A 19097-nucleotide genomic window follows, 5' to 3' on the forward strand; every position below is an offset into this window, starting at 1 on the left:
AATAATATTTAAAATTGAACCAAACAAATACTGATGCAATTATGTTTGATTTGACTTGATTTGAATCAAGCCAGCCGACCGCTCCATGTAAAACCATGTAAAACCGTTTATGATTAATTTACGGCTGAATATATAATTTAACCTATGAAGTTTACTAAAAAAACATTGTGGCACTATGAACTTTAAATGGACCTTATGGGACCCTCACTTTTCTTTTTGCAATAATCTCACATTTAGAAACAATAAATGTTTAAAGTTTTTGGATTTAATATGCAAAATATTAATTTGATATATGGTTAATATACATTTTGAAATAATAATTTTTATATTTTTTAAATATTTAATAAATATTTAATCGATCTAATTTTATAAATCAAAATATTTAATAATTAATTAAAATATTTAATAAATATAATTTTATAAATTAAAATATTTATTAAATTAAAGTAAAAATAAGTGTATAAAATATTTATAATTTTATAAATTAAACTGTTTTATAAAAAGTATATAAATAAATCGTGGTCGCCCCGTTAATGCACTACCAAATCGAGGCCCCATGATGGACCCGAGAAAAAAGAATTGACAATGACTGTCCAGAGCCAGAGGCAGCAAAAAATCTAATTCCATGCTCTAAGGAAAAAAGGTTGTCGAATAGACAAGTGGATTGCATCCAACAACTCACCAACTGCTGGCGCCAAAAGAATTTAGCCCATGCTGGAGGAAACACATGGGCCAGGATACATTTCTCAACTCTCTACTAGCAGCATGTCCGAAAAATCTCGAGGAAATGTGATATTTATTTTGAGCAGGGATGATAGTTTTACTAGACCTTAATGCTACTCTGATCCTATTTGATTTGATTTTGGTGAATTCAGATAGTAGATAAATGAGTTAGGAGCGGATTTAGATAATATTTTTACTATCCATATCAGATTCAGGTTTAAAGACTTAGTACTGGTTATGGTTAATCTTTTAAAAATATTTTAAAAACTTTTTTAAAGAGAATTATATGTACACCTTTTTACTTATAAATAATGCTATAATTATAATTTATATTATATTTTTTATTAAGTCAAAATAATAATTTTATAATTTTAACTTCTTTATTTTTGAAAAATAAAAATAAAAAAATATTTTTTTATGCTAGACGTAAATGGATTTAGTTATTTAAACGGGTAACTATAGTAGTTTCAGGATGAATTCAAGTACTAAAAGTGAATTTATAAATGGATTTCAGATGAATTTGAATACCTAATTTTATAATTAGGTTCAGGTAGTGCATCTTAATTGGGTTTCCGACATCCCAAATTTTGATGGGAAAAAAATTAATGAATTTGATATCATGCATTTTTCATCTAACCCCAAGGAGAAAAATGGATATCTCAAGTTATCATTTTTGAATGATAGAGAGAAATCGTTATCTCCCTCCACTAGTTCATAAAATTGGAAAACGTTTGATAAAGAACCATGTACTTGCGACCAAATTAATGAATACGCCAATAGATATGACGACAACAAAACGGATTTTTATTGGCAGAAAAGATTTGCTTGCTGTTTGTTTTTTCTCTGCTACACTAAAGCTAGTGGAGTTGGGACTAGTCGATTGAATGGATTGGATTCAGTTCAGTCCAATTTGATTTTTAATATATTCTCCTCGGTTTTAATCTTAATCGGAAAAAATTAGAAGTCTTTCAATTCAATTTGATTTTTATGAAACAAAAGAATAAAGTCTAAATCCATATTTCGCAAAATTAGTTGTTTTACCAATTATCAGTGACTAAATCATTAAAAATACTCTAAACTTTGCGGATATTTTTAATTATACTCTAAATCAAATTTTCTTCTCTTAGTAACTTTAATTTTAGTTATAATAACCTTAATTTTAAATTATATTCAATTTAATAAATAAAATATTATTTTCATTGGACCTAAATTCTCTCTTATGGTCAGGGTAACTAAATATTTCTTGTTTAAAATGCCTCAACAAGGAATTTAATTTTATAAAAATGAAGTAAAATAATAAATTTTAGTTAGTTATAATCATAAAATATTAGTTTAGATTTTTGTTGTCATTTTTTTAAGCATGACTTAGATTAAATCTCTTATAAAAATAGATTTTATTCGTTACGACGTCATTTTATTTTTGCAGAATCATTACTTGTTGTCAATATTATATAAATAAATAAAACTATTTATTTTTAAGATGAAGAAATTATTTTTATTTTCATATTTATTTATTTATAAACAATGATGGTGGGGAAAAGGTTAAATTGAGTTTCATAAAAATAATATTTTATTTATTAAATTGGATACAATTTGAAATTAGGGTGTTGTTATAACTAAAATTAAAATTCAAAGTATTAGGACAATAAAGTTGAATTTATGGTACAATCAAAACTACCTATAAAGTTTGAGGTATTTTTAATGATTTAGCTATTATTAATTGTCCTAGTAGTTTTTACCTGTTTTACTACCTTTTTTGTGAAATTCTAAACACTACACTACAAAACACTATAAATAAAAGAAATAGTCAACACATCAAACTATATATAAAAAGCTGCTGCCGAATATGGCATTAATCCATCCAATAACAATTAAAAATTAAAGTGAACCTATTTGATTCCATTCAATTTTATACACTATTTAATTTGATTCGATTTTCATATTAAGAAATTGAATTGTATTGGTTAGTTTGATTTTACCCAACGGATTGAATGCTAACTCCCAAGTGGAGTAGGTAGCAAAAACATGGGATTCTAGAGTAGAAGGAGAGGCCCGTGAAGTATAAGACAGGGAATTTGCAAATATGCCACAAATTTGTCACGCATGCAATAAGGGTTGAAGGAACTCAAAAATTTTTGTGGGTCCCCGTGGTAAAGATATGCTAACTCTTGGCCAACTGACTTGATTACGAACTGCTTCTTTCTAACCATTCAATCTCTGCTTCAACTTTTGAGGAATCATAATGTATTTTGAAATCTTTATGGCAACTTGGATATGCAATGAAAATGAAATAGATTTAAATTGAAAAAGTGTAGTTTTAAATATATTTTTTAAATAAATGCACATAGCTTGATAATTATATTAAGAAATTTAAAATAATTATTTGTTCTTTATAAATTAAATATTTATATCATATGTTTAATTTTAGAATAAACCAAACATGAACTTTTATTCTTTCTTCTCATATAGAGTTGGTCTTTTTCTTTATTTAATATATTAAAAAATTTTTAAATGACTTAGTCTAAATAATAGGAACGAAACACAAAATTCATTTTCTTCCATATTTCCTTCCTCTCAAACAAACGTAGCCCAACAGTAATAAGGAGGAAAAACGAAATATGCAAAAGTTCTAACAATTTTTAAAAATAAAAAGATAAATTAGTAAAAATCCTAACAATTTTTAAAAATAGCAATTCAATCTAGTGAATTGAGTCATTCCATTAACAATAAGTAATGCGGTGAAGTGAGGCTATCTATAGGCTGTCACGCAATAGGTTCAAATCTGGTAATTGCTAATGGAAAAATTTTTTTCCACCAAACACTGAAAAATAAATACAAAATAAACAAAGAAACATAAAAATTGATGGCCTTAATACAAACACACAGAACCTAATTAACATTTTAAAAAAAGTTTATATTTAACTGAGAAAAAGTTTTTTAATTAGTTATTTTGTTACAAGTTGTTATTTAACTTTGATACCTTAATCATCTTTAATTAATCGTTAATATATAAAATAAATTGGTTAAAAATTATCTTCTAATATAACAAAACTATCTAAAAATCGTTACTCCATCATTATCAGTAACCGCAGCTCTCTCTTCAGACTTAGCACCAAAATTGAAAGAAACCAAAATCATAACAGAAGACCTAAAAATGTACAGGGAGATAGAAAGAACGGCTAACCTTGAGATTGAAGTTGTGGCCGATCAATCTCTGCAGTCTGTAGAGCGGCGCTGCTTCTAATCGTCCAGAGAGCGAGAGAGAAAGATCGTACACTGATAGGTATACAGAGAGAGAGAGAGAGAGAGAGAGAGAGAGAGGCAGAGCGAAAGCAGAACTTAGAGGGAGAAAGAGAGAGATATTAATAGAGAGGCAAATTGATATGGAAAGGAATGGGAGAGAGATTTTAAGGATATATATACAGAAAGAAGGGAATCGAAAGATAGGATATTATTTTGGCAGGATCGTTCACCTTTTTTTTCTTTGGCGCGTAAAACAGAGACAGAAAAAAGAAGAGAGATGAGTCTTTGGGTTTTGTCCAGTCATTGGAGGGAATTTGTTCCTCTTTCACTAATTCTTCTAGAATTTGTTCCTCTTTCACTCATTCTTCTAGACCCACAGTTTTCCAAATAAATATTTGTTTTCACATTTATTTATGCCAAATGAAGGGGAAAAAAAAAATCCGATAATTAGCCTCTTTTATAATTTTGGTCATTTTTAATTGTATTCATCAATACTTTATATGAATTTATTTTTCACAGTTGCAGTCTCCATCCTACTTTCGTCAAATTTTTACTGACATGGCTCAAGTGAATTGCACAGCACTTAATCATTCGCTGACTCAATTTTTCACTATATAGAAATTTAAATATTTTTACAAAAGAAGCCCCAACTTTCATAATTTTAAGAATTATGGTAGAGTCTTTTGATTTTATCAATCGGTACCATTAATTTTTTTTTAAACAATTACAACATCCGTCACTTTGTTGTTCAATATAGACTGATGTGATCGCTAAACTGAATATGTAGGTATCCTTGCTTATAAATGCTAACACTGAATGGATTCACCTCTACCAATCTTGTTCATTATTGGTGTTCACCTACCTCGGCTTGTTCATCTTTGAAAAGTTCTCAACTTTCTCTCATTTTTTTTTAGATGAATCAGTCGTTAGCAAAAAGTGTTAGATTATTTTAATGGAATGATGATTAGTTAGAATTTTAATATCCTTCCTCTACCTTATAAAATAGATCAAGGAAATCAACAGTGTATGTTAAGAGAAAGTGACGGCTACCGCAAACATATAGCGGTGATAAATTGTTTAAGAAAACGTGAAAAGATAACTCTCGTTGTTGTTGATAATTTTCTGACCATTAACAGAAAACTTACGAACAGAAGGCCAGAGTGAAGAAATACAGATTTACTGTTATGGTGAGAATCGAATTGTTGCAACGAGGTAATCAATAGCTATAGATCAAGATACGCTTCCATTTATTGTGTAATTTTATTAAGCAAATTCTATGAACAATAAGATCTAGGCTATATTAAAGTATATAACATGTGGTATCAGATCCTTTCTTGTTCTAGATTTGTTTGATAGATTTTCTATTTGGTTTAATTAATAGAAATTAATTTCGTATTATGAAGTTGATTTTAATATGGTATAAACGAAGCCAAAATTATAGAAATTGAAAAACTATTTGTTTTCTTTATGCTTCATAAATTATTTTGTTGTCTTATTTATAAACGAAAGGTTATGACATCTTATTGTATAATGTCATTAATGTTTTGAGATCTTAATTCAATCTCATAAAGTTTAGCATAAATCAGTGTTTAATGAATGGAAAACTTGTTAGTCACTAAAGTGGCCTTGTTTGGATCAGTTTAGACATTTGATTATGCGGCTTTCAATTGTTCATATTCGTGTGATGCCTTAAATAACATGAAAGATAAAATTGAACAATTGAGATAATTGATTATAACGTTGTAAGGTTACCTAAAGGTAGACCATTACTTATAATTAATGGCATTAAAGAGACTCATCACTGTACTTGGTAAATATGAATGTATATCAAAAGATAACATGTATATTGTATGGAGCATTATTGAATAATTAAGGAGTAAAAATGTAACTGAATTCCAGAAAGGAGCACGGGCATGCTGCAATAAGCACGAGCGTGCTATGGACTCCGAGGTGTGCTGTAATGAGCACAGGCGTGCTGTGGATTCCAGAAAGGAGCACGGGTCGTGCTGTAATGAGCATGGGCGTGTCCTAAGCTCCAGAGAGTAGCATGGGCGTGCTGAAATGAAGCACGAGCGTGCCTTGAGTTCTAGAGAGAAGCACGGGCATGCTGTAGTGAAGCACAGGGGTGTCATTGATTTTGACTTGCATAAAGATTTGTAAGTTGCTCCGCATCAATGAAAGTCGATTAAAGTATTTTCTTCTTAGCATCATTATTAGTTAAAGCTATGTATTTAAGTATTACCCAAAGGTGAATTTAAATGCATAATTTAAGATTGTTATTTGTTTGAATCCATTTATGTTTTCTCAAAGTATTAACGTATGAGTATATGTATAATGTTGCAGCTTCTTCTAATATGTTTACTATGGGGACTGGGTTAATTAAGTTCAATGGATTGAAATATGCTGATTGGTCCGAACAAATCCATTATCAATTAGGAGTTTTGGACTTGGATCTAGCATTAGTCTCTGAAAAGCCAGCAGCAATTACAGAGACCAGTTCTGAAGCTGACAAGTCCCATTATAAGGCTTGGGAGCGGTCTAATAGGCTGAGCTTGAACTTAATGAGGATGACAATGGCTGAAATGTTAAGCCATCAATGCCCAGAATAGACAATGCTAGAGAGTACATGTTGAAAATTAAGGAATACTCCCAATCGGACATAGCTGACAAGTCCATTGTAGGATCCTTGATGAGTGAGCTAACGACTAAGAAGTTTGATTGGTCATAATCCATTCATAATCATATGACTGGCATGCAGAATTTGGCAGCCAAATTGAAGTCAATGGGAATGGATGTGAGTGAATCCTTTTTAGTTCAATTTATTATTAACTCACTTCCTCTTGAGTTTGGTCCGATCCAGGTGAATTACAACACCCTCAAGGAAAAATGGAACATTCAGGAAATCAAAGCCATGTTGATACAAGAGGAAGGGAGATTAAAGAAATTAAAGGAATACTCTATCAATCTCACATTTCATAATGGAGCTAGTAGCAGCAACAACAAATTAGGGAAGAAAGGCAAGAAAAGGGACAAAGCCCCAATGAAGGTCAATGAGGACCAAATCCGTAAAGAGTTGAAGTGCTACTTCTGTAGGAAGAATGGTCACTTTAAGAAGGATTGTCCTAAAAGGGAGATTTGGTTCAAAAAGAAAGGTATACCTTATGTTTCAGTATGTTTCGAATCAAATCTTATTGAAGTGCCTAATAATACCTGGTGGTTAGATTCTGGTGCAACTACTCATGTGTCTCATATTATACAGGAATTCCTTTCGATCCAACCCATAAACAAAACTGAAAAGTTCCTGTATATGGGAAACGGAATGAAGGCACGTATAAAGGGAATTAGGACTTATAGATTGATCCTCGACACCTATTATTATCTGGATATTGAAAAGTGTCTCTATGTTCCTGAATGTGCCAGAAATTTGGTTTCTGTAGGGAGGTTGGACAATATTGGTTTTAATTTTAAGATTTGTAATGGTGTTTTTTCATTTTACAAACATAAGTACTATTATGGTTTTGGTACTTTGATTGATAGTTTGTATCATTTTAATCTTGATGTTGAATTTGTTGAATCCCTGTTTAATGTTGATTACAATATAGGTAATAAACATAGTACACATAATGAATTTTCTGCTTTCTTGTGGCATCAAAGGCTAGGTCACATATCCAAAGAAAGGATTTTGATGTTAGTGAAAAGTGAAATCTTACCTCAATTGGATTTTACTGACTGAGACGTGTGTATAGATTGCATTAAAGGTAAGCAAACTAAGCACACATTAAAGAATCCAGCCACAAGAAGCAATGAATTACTTTCTAGAAAGCCATGGAATGTGATAATTCTGAAAAGTGGTTTAATGCTATGAAAGAATAGACGTAATCAATGAGTGATAATTAAGTCTTGGACTTAGTTGAGTTGCCTAAATGTTCAAAATAAGTTGATTGTAAATGAGTCTTTAAAACTAATCGGAACTCTAAGGGCAACATTGAAAGATATAAGGCTCGAATTGTTGCTAAGGGTTCCACTCAGAAGGATGGCATTGACTATAAAGAGACATTTTCTCCAATTTTCAAAAAGGACTCTTTAGGAATTATTTTGGCTTTGGTGGCTCATTATGATCTAAAGCTTCACCAAATGGATGTAAAGACAACCTTTCTTAATGGTGACTTAGAGGACGAAGTATATATGGACCAACCAGAGGGATTTGTGGTCAAAGGAAAGAAAAATTTGGTGTGTAAGTTAAAGAAGTCAATATATGGACTGAAGCAAGCTTCCCGTCAATGGTGTCTTAAGTTCAATACTACCATCACTTCATATGGATTTATAGAAAACACTGTTGATCGGTGTATTTATATGAAGGTCAGTGGGAGCAAGTTCATTATGTTAGTCCTATATGTTGAGGACATTCTTCTTGCTGCGAATGATATTGGGTTGTTACATAATGTAAAGGGTTTTCTCTCTAAGAACTTTGAAATAAAAGATATGAGTGAGGCATCCTATGTGATAGGAATAGAAATATTTCGTAATAAATCAAAAAAATTGTTAGGATTGTCTTAAAAAGCTTACATTGATAAGGTATTAGAGAGATTCAGAATGGAAAAATGATCCGTAAGAATAGTTCCAATTCAGAAAGGAGATAGGTTCAGCGAAATGCAATGTCCTAAGAATGATTTGGAACGTAAAGAGATGGAGTCTTTTCCCTATGTGTCAGTAGTTGGGAGCTTAATGTATGTTCAAATATGTACTCGACCGGATATTAGTTTCGCCGTGGGAATGTTAGGGCATTATCAAAGTAATCCCGGGATGGACCATTGGAAAGCTGCAAAGAAAGTACTTAGGTATTTACAAGGCACTAAGGATCATATACTCACCTATAGAAAGTCTAGCCATCTAGAAGTGATGGGATACTTACATTCAGACTATGCCGTTTGTGTAGATTCGAGAAAATTTACATTTGGCTACTTGTTTCTCCTAGCTGGAGGAGCAGTTTCATGGAAAAGTGGAAAACAATCTGTCATTGCTACTTTCACAATGGAGGCCGAATTTGTGGCATGCTTTAAGGCCACTGTTCACGCATTGTGGTTGCGGAACTTTGTCTTTAGTCTAGGTATTATTGACGGTATGATAATTTCGCAGCTGTTTTCTTCTCTAAGAACGATAGGTATTCTAAGGGTGCAAAGCATATGGATTTAGAGTACCTATCTGTAAAAGAAGAAATGCAAAAACACACGGTGTTAATTGAGCATATTGGTACTGATTCGATGATAGCAGATCCGCTAACTAAAGGCTTACCGCCAAGAATCTTCACTGGCCATATTGATAGAATGGGCATTATAGATAAGTCCATATTAGCATGATGTTCAAACTTGTATATATATATATATATATATATATATATATATATATATATATATATATATACACACACACACATATGGTTATTTTGCTCATATTATTGTGACACTTGGAAATTCAATTAAAGATGTGTTTTTGCTTATTTATGTGTTATCCACATTATAGATGTATACAATAATGGTTTGAGTGCGATAAAAATAATGTTGATTGTAACAATATATTGTTTGTTGAATCATTTTTCGATTACAGTTCTTATGAATTAAGATGGTCTATGATGTATGGAAAGAATCATGTCGATTAATGACTTGTGACCGCCATAATCCGACCACTTTAATTCTAATTAAGTTAACATGATAAATTCAAGAAATGCATATGGGCCAAGTGGGAGATTGTTAGATTATTTTAATAATCTATGTGGCCCATGTAATTAAAGGGCTGGTTCTAATTAAGGTGACCCAAAATGATGGTTATTAGGCTTAATAGAATGAGGACCAGTTAGAGTTTTAATACCCTTCCTCTGCCTTATAAAATAGATCAAGAAAATCAATAGCGTATGTTAAGAGAAAGTGATAGCTACCTTAAACATATAGCGGTGATAGTTTATTTGAGAGAACATGAAAAGATAACTCCCATTGCTGTTGATAATTCTCTGACTATTAACAGAGAACTTATATATAGAAAGCTAGAGTGAAGAAACACAAATCTACTGTTACGGTGAGAATCAAATTGTTGCAACGAGGTAATCAATAGCTATGGATCAAAGTACGCTTCCATTTATTGTGTAATTTTATTAAGAAAATTCTATGAATAATAAGATCTAGGCTATAGAAAGACGAAATTAATAATTATTAAGAAATAAAATTTCACAGTAAAGATTTGATTAGAGTTATAATAATAATATAAACTCAAGCTTTTTTTAAATTTTTTTATAAAAATGATCAAAGTTTTATATAGTGAAAAATCTAGTCACCGAGTGACTAAGTGTGTGTAGGACTCGAATAACTGTCATATCAGAAAAAATTTGACAGAAGAGAACGGATGCTATGATTGTAAAAAATAAATTAGTACAATATACCACTTGATACAATTAAAAAAATTAGCCAAAAAATTATACTTCCTTTCTCGACATTTTATTTATGTAGAGAAATTTACTTGATTTGATAATTTTGGAAAGAATGCTACGTCAAAATGTTTAAATATCCTTAATTTTGTTTTGAGATAAGCATTAATTGTGGGTGAATTACAAGATAATGGCAGATAGAAAAATAGGTATGCATTTAATGTGGAGGTATTACCGAAGTACAACTATTTTTAATTTTCATTCACGTCTTTGAAGAAAATATGTACTTATTCTTGTTATGAGCATTGATAGTGGCGCTCATCTTTTGAAATATGAACCTAATTCATTCCTAGACATAACTAAAGCATTTTTTTCTTACAATTAGAAATGACCACATAATTTAATTTCCACCACACTTTAAAATGGATTGTAGTTGACATTACACTCTTTTCAACACACATGCATGCTCTACTTTGGAGAAGAAACCACTGCCAAAGTCATTTAAATGTATAAAATGATCACGTTTAGTAAAATATTCATATGATTCGAAGATTAAAGGAGAAAACAAAGATTCTCTCTAAATGGCATTGCCTAACCTAGTTTTTATGCCCATTTTATCTTCCCCTGTTTTAGATAAAGGGTTTATAAAAAGAAAAAGTGACCTGACACGCATATCCCTTTACACCTCCATGCCTTCTACTCTTTTTTGCAATCATCAAATCGTTTTCCTTTGTTGACGCTGGTCTATGAATATAGATGTGCCCTAGGATAAAGAACCCGGCCGTTTATGCAACCAAAAAAAAAAAAAAGTGATAAAAGAGAGACATGCCTCATCCTCCAAATTCTGTTCTAGCAAGAAGAGAGTATGAAAACACATTACCAAAATAAAAGCCAGGAGAGTAGTGATGAATTTATTAATAGTTATGTGTTCATGGATCCTTCTAATAAGGATTACTACAACTAGAGATATTAGAACTTAAAAAAGCATTGGAAATGTAAAAGAGGACATAAAGTTATCTCTTTAATTGTTTTAAAAGGAGCCACCTATGATAATGAAGCTTTACGAAGGTAAAAGAGGAAAAATATTTTCTTTTTAAAAAAAAAAAAAGAAAATTGAAGCACTAAAAATGGATAACGTTAGCTATTCGAGGTTAGAGAAAAATTGGAAAAATAAATAAATTAATTAAAAGGATATCAAATCAGATAATATATGAATTCACCCCTCTATTTCGTTACTTTAATCTTACAGCACAATTTTTATTTTAATAATGGTGAATAATATCATTTTTTTTTGGTTGTTAATTATTATTTTATTTAATAATATATTAAATTTATTCATTTTTATTATTTTATAAAGACTATTTGATATTTATAAATTTTATATTAACTATATTTAGAAAGTATATTTAAAAACATTTTATATCAAAAAATCCGGTTGGACCGTATTGAACCCGGTCAAACCCTTTGGTTCAGTGAACCCCTACCTCTACTAGTTCGATGACTGGTTCGGTTCTCAGAACATTGGTAATTATAGTTAATTTGTAAACCTCAATATGTTTTTTTTTTCTTTTCATATTCTTTGGTTTCTATCAGTTTTAATTTATAAGTTAGTTTTAAATTTTTTTTTTGTTTTTTGGTTTGTAATTATATTTAATTTATAAATGTGAATAGTTAATTTATTATGTTTGTTTTGGTTAATTTAGAAATGTGAATGGTTACATTGTATGTTTCTTAATTTTATTGGTTTATTTGGTTTTAGTTTTAAGTTTATATGTATTTTGAGTAATGTTGTCTTTGGTTATGTTAATTATTAGTTTGTTAATTGGTTTTATATTGGTTTGTTTAGTTTTGTTAATTTGTTAATTAATATTTTACTTTGCTAAAAAAATTTGTCTAAAATTTGCAGATTGTACCTCAATAAATTTCTTGAGCAATCGCAACTCCTATTAGCTAATTCTTTATCTCTCCATTTATGTAGTAGGTTAAGTGGTATACTAATTGTAGCGTTTTAATTAGGAAAGTAACAAAAAAGAAATAGTATAAGCATAATTAAACTTACATGTTAAGTAATCGCAATTTTGTTAGCTAATTCTTTCTTTCTCCATTTTGTAGTAGGTTAAGTAGTATTCTAATTGTAGCTTTTTAATTAGGAAAGTTACAAAAAAGAAATAGTATAACCATAATTAAAATTATAAGCTAAGTAGTATACTAATTGCAGTTTTTAATTAGGAAAGTTATAAAAAAGAAACTTAGAATAACCATACTTTAAACTTAATAAGGCAAATAATGGAAGTATAAAAAGTATAAAACTTAATAATGGGAAGCATAATTAGCATATCTATATACTTAGATTTTTAATAAGGAAAACATAAAACTTAATAAGGCAAATATGAAGCATAATAAAGCATAAAATTTAATAATAGAAAGCATAATTAGCATATAACTTAATATGAAGCATAAAAAGTATAAAACTTAATAATGGAAATATGAGACATAAAAAGAATAAAACTTAATGACAGATAGCCTAGTTAGTATATAACTTAATATATGCTTTGTATATTTTTTGATTATGCATTGATGGTTGAAATTTATTGGATATTATGTATTTGTGGATGAATTGTGTTGATTAGAAGCCTAGTACTGGCTATTGACGTGGATGTTGACTTATAGATGTGTTTTCTTTTGTTTGTGTATATGTCAAACATTGTATGGATGAAATGTGTTGATTGGAGGTCTAGTAGTGGCCATTGATGTAGAGTAATAGTGTTGACTACTAGAAGTTTTTGTTTTTTTTTTTTTATGTTTCATAAATTTGATTTGTTAGTTTTTAAAGGGAAACACTACTGAATTTTTATCGTGAAATTTTGATAATGAGCCGTAATCAACCTAATTAATATAAATAGTGTAAGTAAAACTTAGTTGCACATTTGGTATCTTTCTTAATTCAGATGAAAGAGAAGACATTGAATTGTCTAAGTTCGACAATTTAGGAATGTCTTTTAGTACAAAATGTATGAATATATACAATAATTACCTAAACATCTTTTAGCTGATTTCAATTGTATTTTCTTGTTATGTTCTCGGTGTGCACAGTCCGATGTTAATATTTCACTTTGTGCACCTAGAGAACTAGGGGGAGATGCTGCCAAAATTTCATTAGATGCTTATTATAATGTTGTGGGTTTGTGCTATATACTTATAAGACATTTCGGAATGTGCTAGGTTCCCACCCAAATTTTAGGACGCATAATTTAATTCAAAATACACCTTTATTTTATAATAACAATCTAGCTACTCGTAACTAAACAAGATAAATGTCTGCTGATCAAATATGGATCTATCAAAGATACAAATTGAATTGATTATTAAGGAAAGAATTCATTGAGGGTTTAAAATCATGTATTCAGTAATCCATGTTGTATGGATGGAGGGAAGATAAGGTGTCTATGCAAACTTAAAAAGTGCAAAAATATGACTTTTTATGATGTTGAAACAATGAAGCTCCATTTACGCAAAATCCAATATTACAATTGCAAGATATGGTCATAGATGTGGCTGGTCCTGATTATCATTAGGAGAATATGGAGGAGTCACCAAACATGACGGCATAAAAATTGTTTGATATGCTATGTGTAGCTAATCATGAAGTGTGGCCAGGTTGTCAGAGTCATTCTTTGCTTTCTGTAGTCGCACGAATGTTGAATATTAAGTTAGAGCACCCCATTTCAAAAAGGTTTTATGATGATTTTGTGCAATTAATGAAAGAAGTGATGTCGTGTGATAATTCCATGGTTGATAACTTTTACCAAAAGAAGAAGCTGGTTCAGGATTTAGGGCTGCTGGTTGAGAAGATAGACTAATGTCATAATAACTATATGATATTTTTAGGGTAATGATAGTGAATCAAGAGCATGCAAGTTCTACAGCCTTTCTAGATATAGAAGGCGATGTCAAGGAACTAAGAGACAACAGAAAGAGAAAGCATATTAAGAAAATGTATTACTTTCTCCATGACTTCCCAGGTTATATGCATCTCATGCTACAGTTGAACAGATGTGATGCAATGTGAACATGAATGTGAAGCTGATGTAATGCATAATCCATTAGACTCTAAGCATGGAAACACTTGATGACAAGCATCCGTCATTTGCTACTGAGATTATGAATGTCAAGTTAGGATTGTGTACAGATGGTTTTTAAACATTTGGACAATTAGGCCAACAATATTCATCATGGCCTGTAATAATCACACCATATAATTTACCATTTAGAGAATGAAGAGTAGGACTGGTATAATAGATGGATGCATCCATTTAAAAGTTATATTTTAAATTTACACCATTTTAGTCACTTAATAATGAATGGTAATATGCATATTATGTTTTGTTTCTTATTATAGACATCTTCACATACTAAAGGAGAATGTAGGTAATAAGGCAAAGGTTGAGGGGTCGATATGCAACGCCTACTTAATGGAAGAAGCTTTCCCATTTAGGTCCCATTACTTTGCACAACATGTTGATACTAAGCATCGACGAGTCTCGCGAAATGATGGAATGGATGAAATGGAGGAGAATTTAGAAGGCAATCTGTCAATTTTCACCTATCTAGGACGTACAATGGGACAAGCAAAAAAAAAAAAAAAAAAAATGCATTTGAACGAGGAAGAGAAACATGCAGCTCAAACTTATATTTTGTTGAACTACAAATAGGTGATCTTATTCTTTGGATAAGTATATATATATATTTATTAAACCAGTTACTATATTACAAAGAGTAGTAAATTCGATGTGATATGATGCTACATTTTATAGGAAATATATTACTGAATTACGAGAATGAACTCTTGGTTTACTCGATGGTGTTGTTGATGCAAGACTCGAGGAGGAATTCACATATTGGTTCAAATGTTATGTAAGCATCAGTTCTGAAACATCCCTAATTTTTATTTTCAAAACTCATGAATTTTTTATCAAATCAAAAATCAGAAATTACGACTGCTTGGGCTGCAAATACTGTTTAGTCTGATTCAAGCCCAAGTTTATGAAGTTGGGCTCAAGCCCAAAGCACATTATCGAAATTATCGGATTGAGAACCTTTATAAATTTTTAATAAATAATATGGAGCCCTAATTGTTAATGTATTTTAAATATGTAAATGTGAGTGTGGTTACTACATGAAATAAATTATTGGGCCTGAAGCCACATTACGAATAGAAAATGAGTTTAACTAATATAGGCTTACTATGGGCTTCGGGGGCCTTAAGCCCACCCAGGTCCTAGTGCCGGTCCAGCCAACGGAGATGGGTCGTGACAGGTTCAAACCTACTTTTAATTACACGCTTAATGAAATTAATATTTAAATTATTGTTCCTATGTTATTTGTATAGATACGTAACTCAAAAAGTAATATTGATAATAAATTCATTGTTGATCTAGCATAAGGATCGTTGTCAATCGCAAATGCATACTCAGGTTACTTTGTTAATGGATATAAGTTCCACACCAAGCATTATGAGTCAACTAGAAAAATAGTAAATATTGGAGTATGTGTAAAGGATCAAACTATAGTGATCAATCAAGTGATTTTTACAGGATGCTGCTTGAGGTATTGGAGTTGGAATATCCAGTTATGCCAATAACACGAACCATATTATTTAATTGCGAATGGTTCGATCCAATAACCAATGTTGGAATGAAAGTTCATACAAAATAAAACATAATAGAAGTTAATAATAGAAAAAGATAAACAATGTATGAACCATTCATTTTAGAATTGCAAGCAGATCAGTTGTACTATGTTCCATATCCATCAATGACGCAAAATCGACTAGATTGGATGGCAGTGTGCAAGATTAAAGCTAGACCAATTGTAAAAGAAGTCCAAACTAAACAATTTACCTTAACCATGATGTTTGAGCCATTTCAGGTTCATGAGGTTGAATTACTGGTAGAAATAGTTGAAAGTTTAATAGAAAGACTAGATGATGAGGATGGGAGATATTGTAACATCCTCTTGAGTTGAGTCGGGTTGAACCAAACCCGGTTCGGATAGCATGAGATGATAAGTGGACTTATTTGCATGGAAAGTTTAGGCCTTGTTTGCAGCCAAACATACAGTGTGGGTATTAAGTTGTGTCTTTGTACACTTGAGGTACCAAGTAGATATGTTACACAGCCAAGTCATTTCTTCTAGAGACTACCCGTTCTTATCAGCTCACTTTCCCATTTTCATATTCTCTTCTTACTTTCCCTCCCGTTTCCTTGCAAGTTTCATGCACGTTAAGCACTAAGTCACCTCCAAGTAAGTAGAATTCCTTGAAGTTATATGTTATCCACTCTTTAATTGAGTTATATTGGAGATGAGTTATGAGAATTCTTGTGTATAGGAGAAGAAAGTTCCAAAGTTGCAGAAAAGAGAAGTTAAAACAGAGCCCCAGCTTTGTGGCAAGACAGGTTTGATATCTCATGTTGTCTACTATTTTCTTTGCATGTAAATTGTGTGGAGTGTTGCTCATGAGATGATATGTTGCTTGTTGTTGGGTGGAAGTACTGGAAATGATGTGAAAACAGGGGATGAATATATGAAGCGGAAACAGAGTTTGCTGGAAATGTTACCAGCAACTTCATCTTGATTTTGAACCCATATAATGATGGAATTAGGAATTGTCATAGAAGAGTTATTTGTTCCTTTCTGTGTTAGCTTTACATGGGCTTTTGAATCATTCAATTTGAAGTTGTATATTGAGAGTTATGGCCAAAAGAACACAGACTGCACAATCTGGAATCACGTCGCGCGCTCGCGCATACTGGAAAGCAAGTCGCGCTCGCGATTTCCCATTGCGCGCTCGCGACTTGAGTCAGGTAGCTCTCTGACTCTCAAATGGCACAACTCGCGCTCGCGACTTTCACATGCGCGGTCGCGACTTTGGCCAGAAGCTCTCTGACTCTCAGTGTGCGCATCTCGCGCTCGCGAATCACACAAGCGCGCTCGCGACTTCATCTCGCGCTCGCGACTTGTGCTGCGCGGTCGCGACTTGAGCCAGAAAACCCTCTGACTCTCAAATGCACTTCTCGCGCTCGCGAGGTTTGAAGACGCGCTCGCGACTTCTCTCTGGGAAGCATCTCGCGCTCGCGACTTGGAATGTCGCGCTCGCGACTGATGCTTTGACACTCTTTTGCTTTTCATTTGCTATGCAATCACATTCCTTTGCTCAACATGCATGCATCCAATCATTTTACAACAAAAATACAACATAAGAACATGGATTAAAACAACATGTAAGCATTTATATGGTGTGAAATCAAATCAATAGGATGAACTATGAAGTTGTAAAACCATTTATGTGCTATTGTGTTATATTGTTGATATGCTAATATGAAGCTCCATTGAGGTTGGGTAGAAACCATGTAGATAAGGCTATGTCGCGACATAGAATAGCAGATCTGCGCTCCATATAGTTTGGAACTCCGGCTACAGGCCGTTGAGTGGATATGATTAAACCGTGCGGTGCGAATCCGGTTAGGGGCACCAAAACGGACAATATTGGCATAGGCGAATCCGGTTAGGGGCCTATAGCATACAGTTTTACCCAGTTTCATACAGTTTATCTTATCACTTCGGTTTCACTATAACCTTATGGAGCCATTCAGATATCTTGACATAACATTTCATGAATTATACAGGATTATAAACAGTACAAAAGATAATCAAGATATCATGAAAGTATCATAATGTGTGAACTTATATGTGCCATATATGTTTCCATGGTTCTTTCTATATATGTATGTGTTTAATTGTTTCTTTATTGTTGAGATATCCACTGAGCATTATTTGCTCAGCGAGTTACCTGTTTAACTCACAGGTTTTGAGACTGGTCCATAGAGAGTCCGCGTACAACTGCTGCAGTTCATCTGTAGAAGACTCGGTCTTCAGGGTAGAAACTCATTTTGTTTTTCTTTTTATGGCATGTACAGGGCACACAGTTGGGCCCATTTCATTTTGTAAACTTGTATCATGTTTTGTAAATTACATTATTTTTGTAAACAGTACCAGCATGTTATTATATTCAATATACAGTATGTTTTCAGCATGTCAGACCATACAGTCAACCAGTTTGTAGCATCTCGACTCGGTTCATTCGGGTTTACGGGTGGACCGGGAAGGGGTGTTACAAATTTTGGTATCAGAGCCCTAGGTTTAATTTCCCCGGGCTTGAATGCATAAGTCAGTATATGTACATGCCATGACTACCCTGATGAACTAAGCAGTTGTTATTATTTTAGGAGGATGTCTCAAGAAGGAGAAAGTGAGTCACACGCCTCCAGAGCAGTGGAGGGTGAGGCCCCAGTAGCACCAGGTCAAGCTAGAACAGTGGAGGGTGAGGCTTCAATGGCACCAGGTCAAGAGGTGCTGTTAAAGCAACTTGCAGACACTTTTAGACAAATTGCAGGAGTGATTCCTCAAGCACCCGTAATAGTAGAAAGAGAGAGAAAGCCCCCACTGGAGAAGCTTAGAAAATATGGTGCAAAGGAATTTAAAGCTAGTAAAGATGATAGCCCAGAGCTTGCTGAGTATTGGTTAGATAGGACATCGAGAGTCCTAGAACAATTGCAGTGTACAGCAGAAGACAAGTTGATTTGTGCCACTTCATTGCTGATAGAGGAGGCATATACATGGTGGACCACTGTGCAACAGAGAGTAACAGCAGATCAGC

At 32.2% G+C, this 19097-nt stretch overlaps 1 protein-coding gene across 1 annotated transcript in view; it reads right to left on the bottom strand.

Moving 5' to 3' along the window:
- Window positions 1-4311, bottom strand: part of LOC105637275 (alpha,alpha-trehalose-phosphate synthase [UDP-forming] 1) — a 30109-nt gene extending 25798 nt beyond the window's left edge. Inside the window, exon 1 of the mRNA XM_012220705.4 lies at window positions 3908-4311. The gene's annotated coding sequence lies outside the window, so the exon portion shown is untranslated. The remainder of the gene's footprint in view (window positions 1-3907) is intronic.
- Window positions 4312-19097: the final 14786 nt, after the last annotated feature.

The sequence above is a fragment of the Jatropha curcas genome, chromosome 7, assembly GCF_041381405.1.
Source record: "Jatropha curcas cultivar XTBG-Jc1 chromosome 7, XTBG_Jcur_1.0, whole genome shotgun sequence".
NCBI classification, from domain to species: Eukaryota; Viridiplantae; Streptophyta; class Magnoliopsida; order Malpighiales; family Euphorbiaceae; genus Jatropha; species Jatropha curcas.